At 34.1% G+C, this 12,506-nt stretch overlaps 1 pseudogene; it reads right to left on the bottom strand.

The window, feature by feature from the left end:
• Nucleotides 1–1,357: 1,357 nt before the first annotated feature.
• On the bottom strand, nt 1,358–1,454 carry LOC122121102 (annotated as a pseudogene).
• Nucleotides 1,455–12,506: the final 11,052 nt, after the last annotated feature.

Raw genomic sequence — 12,506 nt, 5'->3', positions numbered from 1 at the left:
GCTTATGCGGTGCTGAGGAATCGAACCTAGGTTCTCATGCATGCAAGGCAAGCGCTCTACCACTGAGCCACCTTCCCAGCCCAAATATTTTTGTTTGTTTGATTTTTGTTGTGGTGGTGTTTTTTTTTTGGTCGTACATGGGGCTTGAGCTTTGGGCTTGGGTGATGTTTCTGTGCTCTTCAGCTCAAGGGGAGCACTCTACCACTTGAGCCACAGTTCCACTTCCCCAAACTAAAGGACTTTTGACAGACTTACATCTTGCTTTTGAGAATTGAGATAGTAAACATATGCTGGATAGCCTTCTGTTGAACCATTATATGAAACCAGGCCTGAAGAACAATATAGAAGAAACTGTATTTGATATTGCCAAAAGGATAATTATGTATCACTACCTCTATGAAGTTGTGAAAGGCTGTACAAATTGTTCACCGAAGTCCTAATGGTCGGGTTAAGGTTCTTAAATTTCAAAAATGCAAGTCCATCTTTTGTGTCCCTACAAAACATTTTCACAATCCAAATAAGAGCAATATCTTTTTTTTTGGTCAATCATGGGGCTTGAGCTTTGGGCCTGGGAGCTATCCCTGTGCTCTTCAGCTCAAGGTGAGCGCTGTACCACTCGAGACACAGCTCCACTTCCAGTTTTCTAGTGGTTTATTTGAGATAAGAGTACCACAGACTTTCCTTCCCAGGCTGGCTTTGAACCATGATCCTCAGATCTCAGCCACCTGTGTAGCTAGGATTATAGGCATGAGCCACCAGTGCCCGGCAGCACCAATATTTTACTGTAAAAATTCATGGATTCCGTGGAATTCTTCCAAGTGAATTTCCTGCCTTGGATTTAAAAATGTATTCAATAGTTTTTGTATACATGTATAATAATTTCTTCAGAGTTTGTGATTTTTTAATCAGAAATAATTTTAATTTACCTGTTGAAATGAGTAGTACAGAAACTAAAATATTTCTGATGCTTGTCTGAAAAAGTATATTTTAAGATATTCTATATTCTATGTTTGCATAATGTTCATAATTTATTTTCTCCTAGATATACTTTGAATTCTACATTATTTTATAATATATAGGTTCATTAATGTGTCCTTTCTGATTGCATTCCATATAGAACAGTTTGATTCCTTTTTTTCTAGGTCTTAATATTATTTTTCTTTGGGATAAAATGTCAGTGTTGTCTAATTTGAAAAGTTTTGTAAAGTTTATGCTATGTAAACGCCTTTCTTAGGTGAAGATTTAATACACTGATGTCAAACTAAATTTAATAATATGAATTACGTGTATTGTTACACTTGTAATTTTGTAATCAACTTTTTAATAACTGTTTTTCATTTCTTGCATCTGAAGAATGAAAAATATGGAATACTTCTCAAATTTTCATATTATCCTTGTGCAAGTGCCATGTTAATCTCTGTATTGTAATTTGAGTATACGTGCTGCTGAAGCACGTAATATCCTCTAAATTTAAGTAGTTAATGATGCAATCTTTATACAGGCTTATATCTATGGGTGCCTACTTGTAAGAAGGAAACCTTATTGTTCCTAACAATGCTATCGATCTTATTTCCCTTAAATTCTGTGAATAGTGGAAAAAAATTATATTGATCAGTCGATTGCTCACATTTGCAAAATTTTTTTGTCAATGACTATATTAAGTCTTTTTATTTGGTATTTGATCGTACTCTTAATTATTTATAGATAGGTCCAAAGGTGATGGCTTTTTCAAGTACTTATTTATCCAATTGAATTAGCTTTGTGGACCTAATGGATTCCAAGTAAGCATTGCTTAAGAGATACTTCTAAATTTCTTCAGCTGACAATTTCCCAAATGAGGTGTTACTGGAACAAATGTCTACCTGAGCCTTTACCCTTCTTCCATGTGGGAACATACCAACTAGAATATCTTACCCTGACAGCAAAGATTTTCTTACTAGAACAAAACTAATCTTGGTTACAAGAGATCATAGAGAGATGAACCGTTCAAACAGAACTGTTCAGACTAGAAGGTATTTTATCAAAATATAATTGTTTATTATACCTTCCATTTCAAAAGTAGCTAAAGCCAAGAAGGTGGAAAAATTGTTCGTATGCATGATTACTTTCTGTTCTGGCCTGTCTACGATCCAACCAGGGAGGAAATTACACTACTGCCTTTTTATAACCAAATATTTTCAGAGTTGCAGGAGAAGTGCATATGTTTCTCCTCGTTATTAGGCATTAAATTGATAATGTTTTAATCACAGAGTTTCCTCTTTCCTCCATGCTGTAAATCTACAAATGGTAAAACTTTAGGTCTAACTCTATCAAACACTGAGGTAGAGATAATGGAATAATACTTTAAAACAGAGTTGCCTTTGATACAGTAACTACAACAGAAAAATGCAAAATGTGTGCCTTTTAATTATATATAGTCATACATTTTACATTTATATGTGCTGATTTTATATTTCACACAATGAAACTTACTAGAATTAGTTGATAATTTGACAAATAAATTGATATTTATTTTTTTCCAATAAATAGAATTGGAATATAAATAATTAGGTTTAAAATATATATTAGACTATAAAAAGTATCAATGCAATGTTTTTAGTATAAACTTGTGATACATTATAACTCTTCTTTGCCTTCTGAATCCACATGGTAAAAAAACAATGTTTTCCTCTAATCTGTAATGGATTTTACTCTGCTGCTCTGTTTATTGTTTTAACTCGCCTGTCCCAAACTGTTTTTCTCCATATTTCTGAAGCATTCCTACTGATTATTCCCAAATTTTGCTAAGATGTCTAAAAAATATTATTTTTCTGCAGTACCCATGGGTCCTAGGATCCCAGGTCCCAGTTACCTGCATCATCAGATAACAGGGACAAGACTTTTCACCAAGGCCCATGCAACATATCAACACAAAGTAATTGAAGACCCATCTCAATTTCGCATTTCCTAAATTTCAGGGCCCCAATTCCTTGAGATGCAGGAATTAGCAGTAAACAATTGTGAAATGCAAGGCAACTTAAAATGAAGGATGAGATCACAAAATTTGAGAGAAAGTACTGTAATTCAAACATTCAACTTACAGATGACCAGCCAATATGAGTGAACAAGTTCACAAACTGTCATATGTTTATTTTTAATACCCCTCACCTATGATTAACGAAAGATTTTATTCCAACATAAGTGGGCCAAAAATAGTTCCTGGAAGGACAGATCCATAATTGGTCTACCAAAGCCCGAAAACTTGACTTAGATGTCAAATGTAATTCAGAAAAACATTTGAAGCACTAAGGAGTGCTTCAAAACACTGGGACTTCAGTACAACATGGTTCTGTGGTATAAAAATGTCACTCTCAAACCAATGATAATCTACATTTAATCTGAAAGTATATTCATTTTCAAATATACTTTTTAAAATCAATTTCGCCAAAATAACATTTGACAAGTTGATGATACTTAGTGACATTACAAGTTTTTCAAGTGTAGGGAGCAAGTTAAATAGAGTTGAATTATTTATACAGCACTAATGCCAAACATGTTCAACCATTCATTAAAGTGTAGAAATACTACCACCCACAATTTGTGTTTTTCAGTAAGAGCCTTTCAGAAATGTGTTAAATAGATCAACCTCCTAAATTTCAAACCCAAACACTAGCTAATAAATTTCATCATTTAATAAGGTACATTTTAAAAAATCACAAATAGTTGCCTTATTATATGTTATTTTATGTTTTCCCTCTGTCTAACATAGTAAGAAATATGACTTTAAGTCTTGAATATGGGTACTTATCAGAGATATGACAAACATAGTATCTGTCTTCTACTTCTATCATATTCCTCTCTAGGAATAAATTTTAATTTTCTTCTTTTTCCAAAACTTATAGGTAGTAGAAAATATTATTCCATGTAAAATAAAAGAATCACACCATTGTACAAAGCCATTTATAAAAATTCATAGTTAGGAATACATTCTAAGCCATTTTTTAACTTTCTTTTTGACTAAAGATTAATCTTACAAACAGTTGAGAATAAAATCATGTTTAGGTGCTTCCCATCTCCAGTCTTGCAAATTGTTGCTGCAGATGAATGAATTATGGAAATATAAACTGGCATCAGTTAAAGAATATGCAGGATTGAAACTCCATGGAATGTATATAAACTTTTCAAAGTATTAATAGACAGTTTAACAGAATGACAATCAGGAAGTTGAAACCAGAGAGGAATTATAGTAAAGACATAGAATGAATGAAAAATGAACAAGGGGCAGGTACAGTTAGAATACTGAATGTACACATATGATGAAGGAAGTGGTAAATTGGAAATAAATCTTGGAGAAAGGGTTGGTTGAGAATGATGGAAGGAGTGACTCTGATCTAGGAGTATTGGACAATTAGATGGATATATTTAACTGTAACACAATTGCACAACCCTTTAAAATTCAGTTAAAGAACACAACAAGAAACAAAAACACACAAAAATCACAACCAAACAGCAATCTCTAGAGAGTATGAATATGACCACTCAAAATTTTAATCAGTTAATGAAGGGCAGTCTTGGGAAAAGCAAACAAAGCTGTTCAAAGAGGGAAGTTTGGGATAGGGAGAATTTTGAACAGAATTAGATTGTCTAAGGTTATAAATCACCTATATCTGCTGCAAACAGTATCTTTCTTCTACGAGTTTTCTGTCTGAACTGGATAATCCAGTCCTGAGACACACTTGGTAGCTTGTGAGGTAGAATGGAAGAAACAAGATCAAGAACCCATTACTCCACTGGAGAGAAAACAATCCTCTATATTTTCTCTAATCTCTCTTCACTACTCTTTCTTGATACTTTTAAGTCAAATTGCTTTTGAATTATATTTTTTCTTCTTTCTTCTGGCAAAGTAATTGGTCAAAGTAATTTCATTAAATATTATTTGCCATTTTCTTCTTTCATGCTGTTTAATTGGCCAAGTGAGTCCATAAAACTTCCCTCTTGCATTTGGTTGCCATGAAACAACATCTATTTTAATGAGGAGAAATCTAAAGTAAATCTTTGTCTCCAGAAAACTGTCCAAGAGGCTGTGATCACAAATATTTGGCTATATATTTTTTCTTTTACCTTGAAAGACTTCTTGTATCTAAAGTGCCCACAAAAATAAGTACTCCATGACTTGGTTCAATCAGAATTGTCTAACCTCAAAGATATATTTGCTAACAAGATGCTTAGAGGAAACCAAAAAATGCTGCACTTTTTATCTTCTCTCTTAAGATTCTCCTTAGATACCATATCAGGAACAGTGAAGTTATTCTATGCAAATTTATTTCAATAGATTATTTCTCTCTTGGTCTTGCATTTGTTCACCAAGTTGTATGGAGGAGAATAGAGTTAAATCACCCATACCTTGGAAGAAAGTGTCTGTTACAAAAGGACAATGCTTCTATGTCCTACTTCTATGTCCTCTTATCTTTTGCCGGAGTTCCAATTAATCACAGGTTCTTGGCTTCAAATCTAGTGAAGCTGAAGGACCATACGGGCTCCACCACTGCTACATCTTCATTATTTCTCTTTTAAAACTCTTTAAGTTGCCTCATTTGGATGTGGAATATATTTCCATGTCTTCATTCAATCAGTTCTGCATTGTAGTGAGCCAAATGTGCTCTGTAAAATCACTTTAGGGAGTAAAAATACTAACACAATTTATATCAAAAAGTTTTGGCCTCCCTTCACTGCTGAAGTCATTATGCTTAGCTAAGGCTTCTAAGAAAATTTTTTTATTATTTTTTCCATTTGCTCAATTCTTTTCTAAACTTTTTGGCATATGTAATAAAAGAAGTCTTCACTATCTCATATTAATAAGAATATTATTTTTTGTGAGCCACTTAGAAATGTCAAATCATTGGTTTGAAGTTTCCAATCAGAATTTTTTTCTGTGTTTCACTGCTTCACATCCAAACACATTGTGGAAAGTGTTACAAACAGAAATGTGTAATACCAACACCTTCTTTTATTGTGGAGGGCACTTTCTCCCTAAATATTTTGACTCAAATTATCTTTTTCAGAGAATTACTGTTTGGTAATTAAAGGTAAATTTACAAATTTTGATGCCTTATTTTTTTAAGAACTTTTAATTTAAATTCCAATACAATCTGGTTTCAAACAGTGAGAATATAGTTCCTGGGTAAGGACAATTCCAAGGGAACCTACAGGACTTACAGCAAGGTTTCTGAAGTTTGTTTGTTTAGTGTGAAAAAGAGCCATCTTCATCCACATTGCTCCCTCTCTACTAATTCTCCTTGGATTTCTTTGCATGAAAGCCTATTCTTCCAGGCAATTTTAAATTTTCTTAATAGGCTAAGTTGTTAAAAATTTTGAACAGTTAAATTTTACTTGTCATAACTTTAAAACCCTTGAAAATCCTTTATCAGAACCGCAAATTCACCAATCCTAATTCCACCTTTACCATCAAAATGTTAACATGCTGTTTTCAAGATATAGTATCCATGCAGCTATTATTTTCTAGTGGCTTTGTTATGCGTATATATTACCATATTAGACGATGATAAGCAAAATGAATTCCAAGATATGGAACCAGATTTTTTTTTCATTTGTGGTTGTTGTTTTTGATGAACTATGTGATTTCTGTTTTCTTTGGGGTGTGCCCCTATGGTTTATCCCTGCTGTATGGTGAGACGATGGTGAGCATAATGGTGAGACAAAGGACAAAAGGCAAACCAATGCAGTAGCAATACTCACAAGACAATATTTTGGAAATGTACTTCACAACTTGTGAGCGGTGAAGGGGTGAAGGAAAACTGTGAGAAAAATGAGGGAGTGTTACCAAGTTTGAAAAGTTATGATTTAATACCTTACAATTATTTTAACCCCACTGTACATCTTTGTTATAATAAAATTGAAAAAATAAGCTGCATAAAATATAATTTCACTGTATTGGCACAGTAAATAATATTCTTTATGTAGTAACATTTTAAAAATCAATACTATTTGTCATCTAATTTGAATTAATTCCCCCTTCTTTATCAGAGGGTAATCAACTTGCATGTTATCCAACTCGACAATATTTTCACAATATACTTGCCAAATTTTTCGAAAAAGAATAAATTTAGTATTTTCTCATTCTAAAACAGAAAACAGTTTAATGCTATGGAAACCCTTAACTTTTAAAAGTAAGTAAGTTTATAAGAGGACAGAATATATGTGTTCTTCAAAATTCCTATGACTAATAACTACTCATTTTTAAATTCTCAACATACCTAAGAGATTCAAAACAGTACCTGTTTGCATGTTATGTACTTCTGCAATAGATGCAGTTTGCAATGGGGTGTTACAGATTGAGAAGTAAATAGAAAAATAGCCACATTCTGATAGAGGATAAAACTGTGAAGCATGTGTAATAATTAATTATTCAAGAGTAAGCAATTTTTTTATAAGAGTAAGCTATTATGTCTATGACCATCAATCCCAAGATTTATGCCATAAAGTCATACTAGCCCAACAGTTTCCAACTTGTAAGGGACACCTTAAAATTCCTTAATTCACATCATGAATACCTTATCTCTATTTTGAAAAAATACTACACCTCTGCTAATGTGACACCCTCCTTGTTCTGAAAAGAACACCACCATAAACTGAGCTGCATCATTTTTCCTCCACTGGTATTCTTGACATGAGAACACTTGCAAATATTATTTATATTTATACTTTTAAGTTATCATAGATATTCACTATGCTAAGATAGGAAAATTATGATTCAAAGCTCACCCAGGCAGGAAGGTTTTTTAGAATCTTATCTCCAAAAACTTCTCCACAAAAGCCAGACTCAAGTGGCACTGAGGTTGAAGTGGTAGGGCATGAGCCTTGAGCATAAACAGGCTCAGAGACCCTATCCAGGCCAAGAGTTCAAGCTCTAGGACGAACCAATAAAACAAAAACAAAATTGAAAACAAACCCCAAACCTAGCATTTTTCTCCATGTATACAGAGGAACGTAAATAAGGAAATGGCTTCCTGTGGTACATATAGGGAGAAGAAAGCAGATGTCACACAATTACTCTCTTCATACCATATTAAACCAAACCCTTAAAAAATTGGTTTTTCTAAATGTATAAATTCATGTCATCCATTTGTTGGCAACTCTGCTGGATTATTCACATTAACATGGTATACATGAACTGGGTGAATTATCTATTAACTATGTTCTTAATATAACGCTATTGAAATAATATCTAGGCAAATAGAATGCCAGAATCTTTTGTGAATTTTTCAAATAATCCGTCTACTTAAAAAGAATTTTGTAGTTTCCTATAGAATATGAAATTACAAACAAAACCAAAAAATATATTTTAAATCTAAATTCTAATTTAACAAGGTCTACAGAGTCCTACATTAGACGAACTTTGCTATTTCTCCAGACTTAAGCTTTTGTAATCCTTCAACATTTATTTGGAATCCAAGAGAATGAGACTTACTTACTTCTGCAAGTTTTTGGATGGGAATCATGAGCTATTTTGCATCTAGGAATGTTCTGTAATGATGAGAGCATTTAAAAAACAAGTGAGGATATGTATGAGTTGCATTCAATAGGAACTTGACTTCTCAAAACATAATGACAAAATTAGGCCAAACTTCCAACTGTGTATTCGTTTTTTGTTGATGGTTTGTTTTACTGAGACAAAATTATTCTACCTGGTCCAGGGAAGATATCGTTAGGTAATTCTACTCTCTAATCTCCTGCATGAGTGCTAGAATTCCAGGCTTGTATCACATTGCCCTGACATAGTTTGTTTTATTTTATCTAGAAACAGATTAGCAAATCTGAACTTCTCTTATAATCTTATCCACTAGACTGACTGCTGAGACTGTTTATGTACTATTTTCAAAGATGTTTTAACATTTGACACGGGATATGAACATTTTCAGATGCACCTGCAGGCTTCCCTGATTCATTCCACCATGTATCATATCCCGTTAATAATGGTTGCTTGACTTTCTTACTATCTCTGGTCCCTACCTGTGTAATATTCTCAAATTCTGGGGGAAAGTTCACTTGAAGGCTTTCTAATATTAAAAATTATCACTTGATTCTAGTTTTACTCAGGACCTATTTTCTATTGTTTTCTAACTTTCCTACATATTCTGAGAGTTGTTTCATTTGTATATTTTTGTGTGCACCTATAAATGCCTCTGTGGGTATGTGTATATTTGTATGTATGTATGCAAAAACCTAAAGCTGTAATTCAGCAATCTTGCTCGTGACTGGTATCCCAGCTTTTGGCTGGTTAATTATAGATAGTGTCTCAAAGCCTATACTGTCCAAGCTGGATGCAAATTGAACTTCCCAGACTCCTTTACATTCTTAGGTTTTATTTTTCCAGCAGTATCAACTTTTAAACTTCAAACACTTTTGTGAGTGTAAAGTCTATCCTGTAGCCCAGATTTTTAACTCAACATTCATATAAAGATAGATGGACATATACATTACATATCCTGAGTGTACACTGTTAGAAATGTGATCATAAACCAAGTTGTTGTGAGATCTGAGGATTGGGGTTTAAAGCCAGCACGGGTAGGAAAGTCCTGGAGACTCTTTTCTCCAATAATTACCAGAAAACTGGAAGTAGCACTGTGGCTCAAGTGGAAGAGCACTAGCCTTGAGCTGCGTTTCAGAGGGACAGCGCCCTGTCCCATATTTCAAGTGACACGAAAAACAACAACAATAAAAAGGAATATAAGAAAAGGAAAGAAAAAGAAATGTGATCTTAGCCACCAGGTTCATTGCTAGTATAATTCCTGTTCCCTCAGGATAGACTCTTTTTTTCCAATTAAGTCTATTCTCCCATATGTGACTTGCATTGGAAACAGAATCATTCTTCCATTCTCCTTTTTGCACATTTACATGATTAGCAAGCGTGATTTAGAAAGGGAGTGGCCTCATGCTTCTTGTTCCACTTAGGAGTAATGCTTTCTCTATATCACTCCTATAAATCTACATACCGGACTTGGCTTTATTGTTTCAATGTTTTCTTATTTGTAGAGTCTTCTATATTGTATTGAACACTTATACATAAACACAGAACTTCTTTTTCTCCTATAATTGCTATAGTTTCTCTTACTGTTAACTCATGTACACTTGGGAAATTAATGCACAGCATATAGACTCACAAAAAATGATCTGAGAACCTTTTTCCCATTTAAAATTCACCTTAATTTACAGAGCACATAAGAAGTTTGAACAAAATATTCTCATGGATAATGTATTTATAAGCAATTTGAATTTCATTTCTCTTTACTAAGTTGTCTCTGAAACACATGTTACCTCATGTGCAAAAGTGTCTTTGTGCTATTTCAATGAAGCCAGAAAACATTCATTTTTTTCTGGAGCAGCACCATAGATTGTTAATGCAAGTAAGTGGAAGTAACTGTCACTGGATGTGGAAACTGATCCCAGGAGAGGAATTGAACATTGAGAAATGATAAAGTTCAAGTTAACTATTACTTTCCTTTTTACTGTACAAGAAAAGAATCCAAGGCTGGAAGGAAAATCTGTCCCTGATTTTTGGGTGTGTCCTTTACTCATATAATACTTGTCTGTAAACTTCTGGTTGAGAGTATTGCAAAAGGAAACAATATGCCATTTGAAGGCCAGCATAGAACAAAAGGAAGTAACTTTGTTTTAAAAGTGTTCTACTGCAAAGAAGCAAAGATATGGAGGTTTTAAAGCGTCTTATGGATAGATGTTTCACTCCTGAGATGATTCTCTTGTTGCAGGAATCAGTTATCAATTCCTTTAGTCTGGTCTTGAGTTTTCCATAGCAATAAGGATTCCAAAATATCAGGATCCAGTGAGTATGATCAGCAAAAGCAGCCTCTTCTAAGACCGCTACTATTTTAAGGAGAGTCCCAAAAAAATACTCAGGGTTTGTTTTGTTTGCTTGTTTGTTTAGTTTGTGCTGGTTCTGGGACTTGAACTTAGAGACTGGCCCCTTTCCCTGAACAGTTGTCTTTCTTTCACACCTGGCCCAAACCTAGTACTCCACTGCTTGAGCCAAAACTCCACTTCTGGATTTTTTGGTGTTTAATTACAGACAAGTGTTTGACAGACTCTCTTGCCTGGGTTGGCTTTGAACTAAGACAGTAAGAAAGCTAAGTGACATCAACTGTATGGACTTCTCTTTTCAACCAAGAAATATTAGATGAAGTTTATTATAAAGCTAATATTTGACAATTTTTAAAGAAGAGAATATGTTTAGTAAAGAAGCCATAACAAATAACTCAGCAAAAGTAGGTGCACTACTAAATCATTTGGCAAGATTACTATTGACTTCATCATTCCGTTGGGGGAAACTTAAACCTATATTTGCACTTTTTTGTTGGTTGTGGGATTGAACATTGATCCTGGCTACTGTGTCTCAGCTCTTCAGCACAGCTTGAGCACTCTACTACTTTAGCTACAGCACCACTTCCGGGTTTTGGGGGTTAATTGAAGATAAGTGTTTCATGGACTTTCCTGACCAGGCTGGCTTTGAACCACAACCTCTGGACTCAACCTCCTGAGTAACTAGGATTAGAGGCATGAGCCACCAGCACCCGGCTCATATTTGCATTTATGCGCACTTAATGTCACTATGTAGACAAAGAATGGAAATATGAACCAAATGATGTGACATTGCCGCTTTTCAGAATAATTAAGGTAGCAATATTTACAATATTTTGTTACATTAATGACTCATGAGCTATGGGATTCTTACATTAGCATCCTCTTTCATCTTTGTAGATGTATATAGTATCAGGAAATGTTCATAGATAAATACAGAAAGACAGATTTTTAGAAAGCAAAGATCAGGTATGAAAGATCAGCATAGAAGGAGATACATTCATCACACTGAGATTAAGAACTAGCCTAGGAGATTTTGAATGCTAAAGGCAATGAGGAATAAGCCTAGTTGATAACTAGTTCTTTAATAACCAAAAATGGTTCCCTAGAACAGTTTCTGCTATACCTTAGTTACTATCATTTATTCTTTCCATCTGGAGTTATTCCTTCTCTTCTGTCACAACTGTTAATTAGCCTCTGCCTTTTTGGTGTGATGACTGGCCAAAATAGTTTCCAAATTTCACTTACACTATCCTTCTCATTGTGATTAGCAGTGACCCCACTCAAAAGCCTGGAATATTTGAATTTCCAGAATTAATCTTCACCTGACATCTAAGCACATTCCTAGCATTAATTGCCATGACCTAATGAACAAAACATTTTTTCAACACAGTATCAATACTTAAAGTACATATGTTAGTAAGTATTGTCAGGTATCAGTATGGAAGGAGCAATTATATATTCCAAGTATGGGTTCTGTATTTTGCATTTACTAACTGTTCATTGTTGTTGTTGTTGTTGTTTTGGCAGTCCTGGGGCTGAAACTCGGTGCTTGGGAATTATTCTTCAGGTTTTTTTTTCCTCAAGGCTAACCCTCCACCACTTGAGGCACAGGACCACTTCCAGTGTTTCCT

Source organism: Dipodomys spectabilis, unplaced genomic scaffold (genome assembly GCF_019054845.1).
Source record: "Dipodomys spectabilis isolate Male_0828 unplaced genomic scaffold, ASM1905484v1 ptg000183l, whole genome shotgun sequence".
NCBI lineage: Eukaryota > Metazoa > Chordata > Mammalia > Rodentia > Heteromyidae > Dipodomys > Dipodomys spectabilis.
Note: the sequence above shows the minus strand (reverse complement) of the source record. Positions and strands in the feature narration are given on the sequence as shown.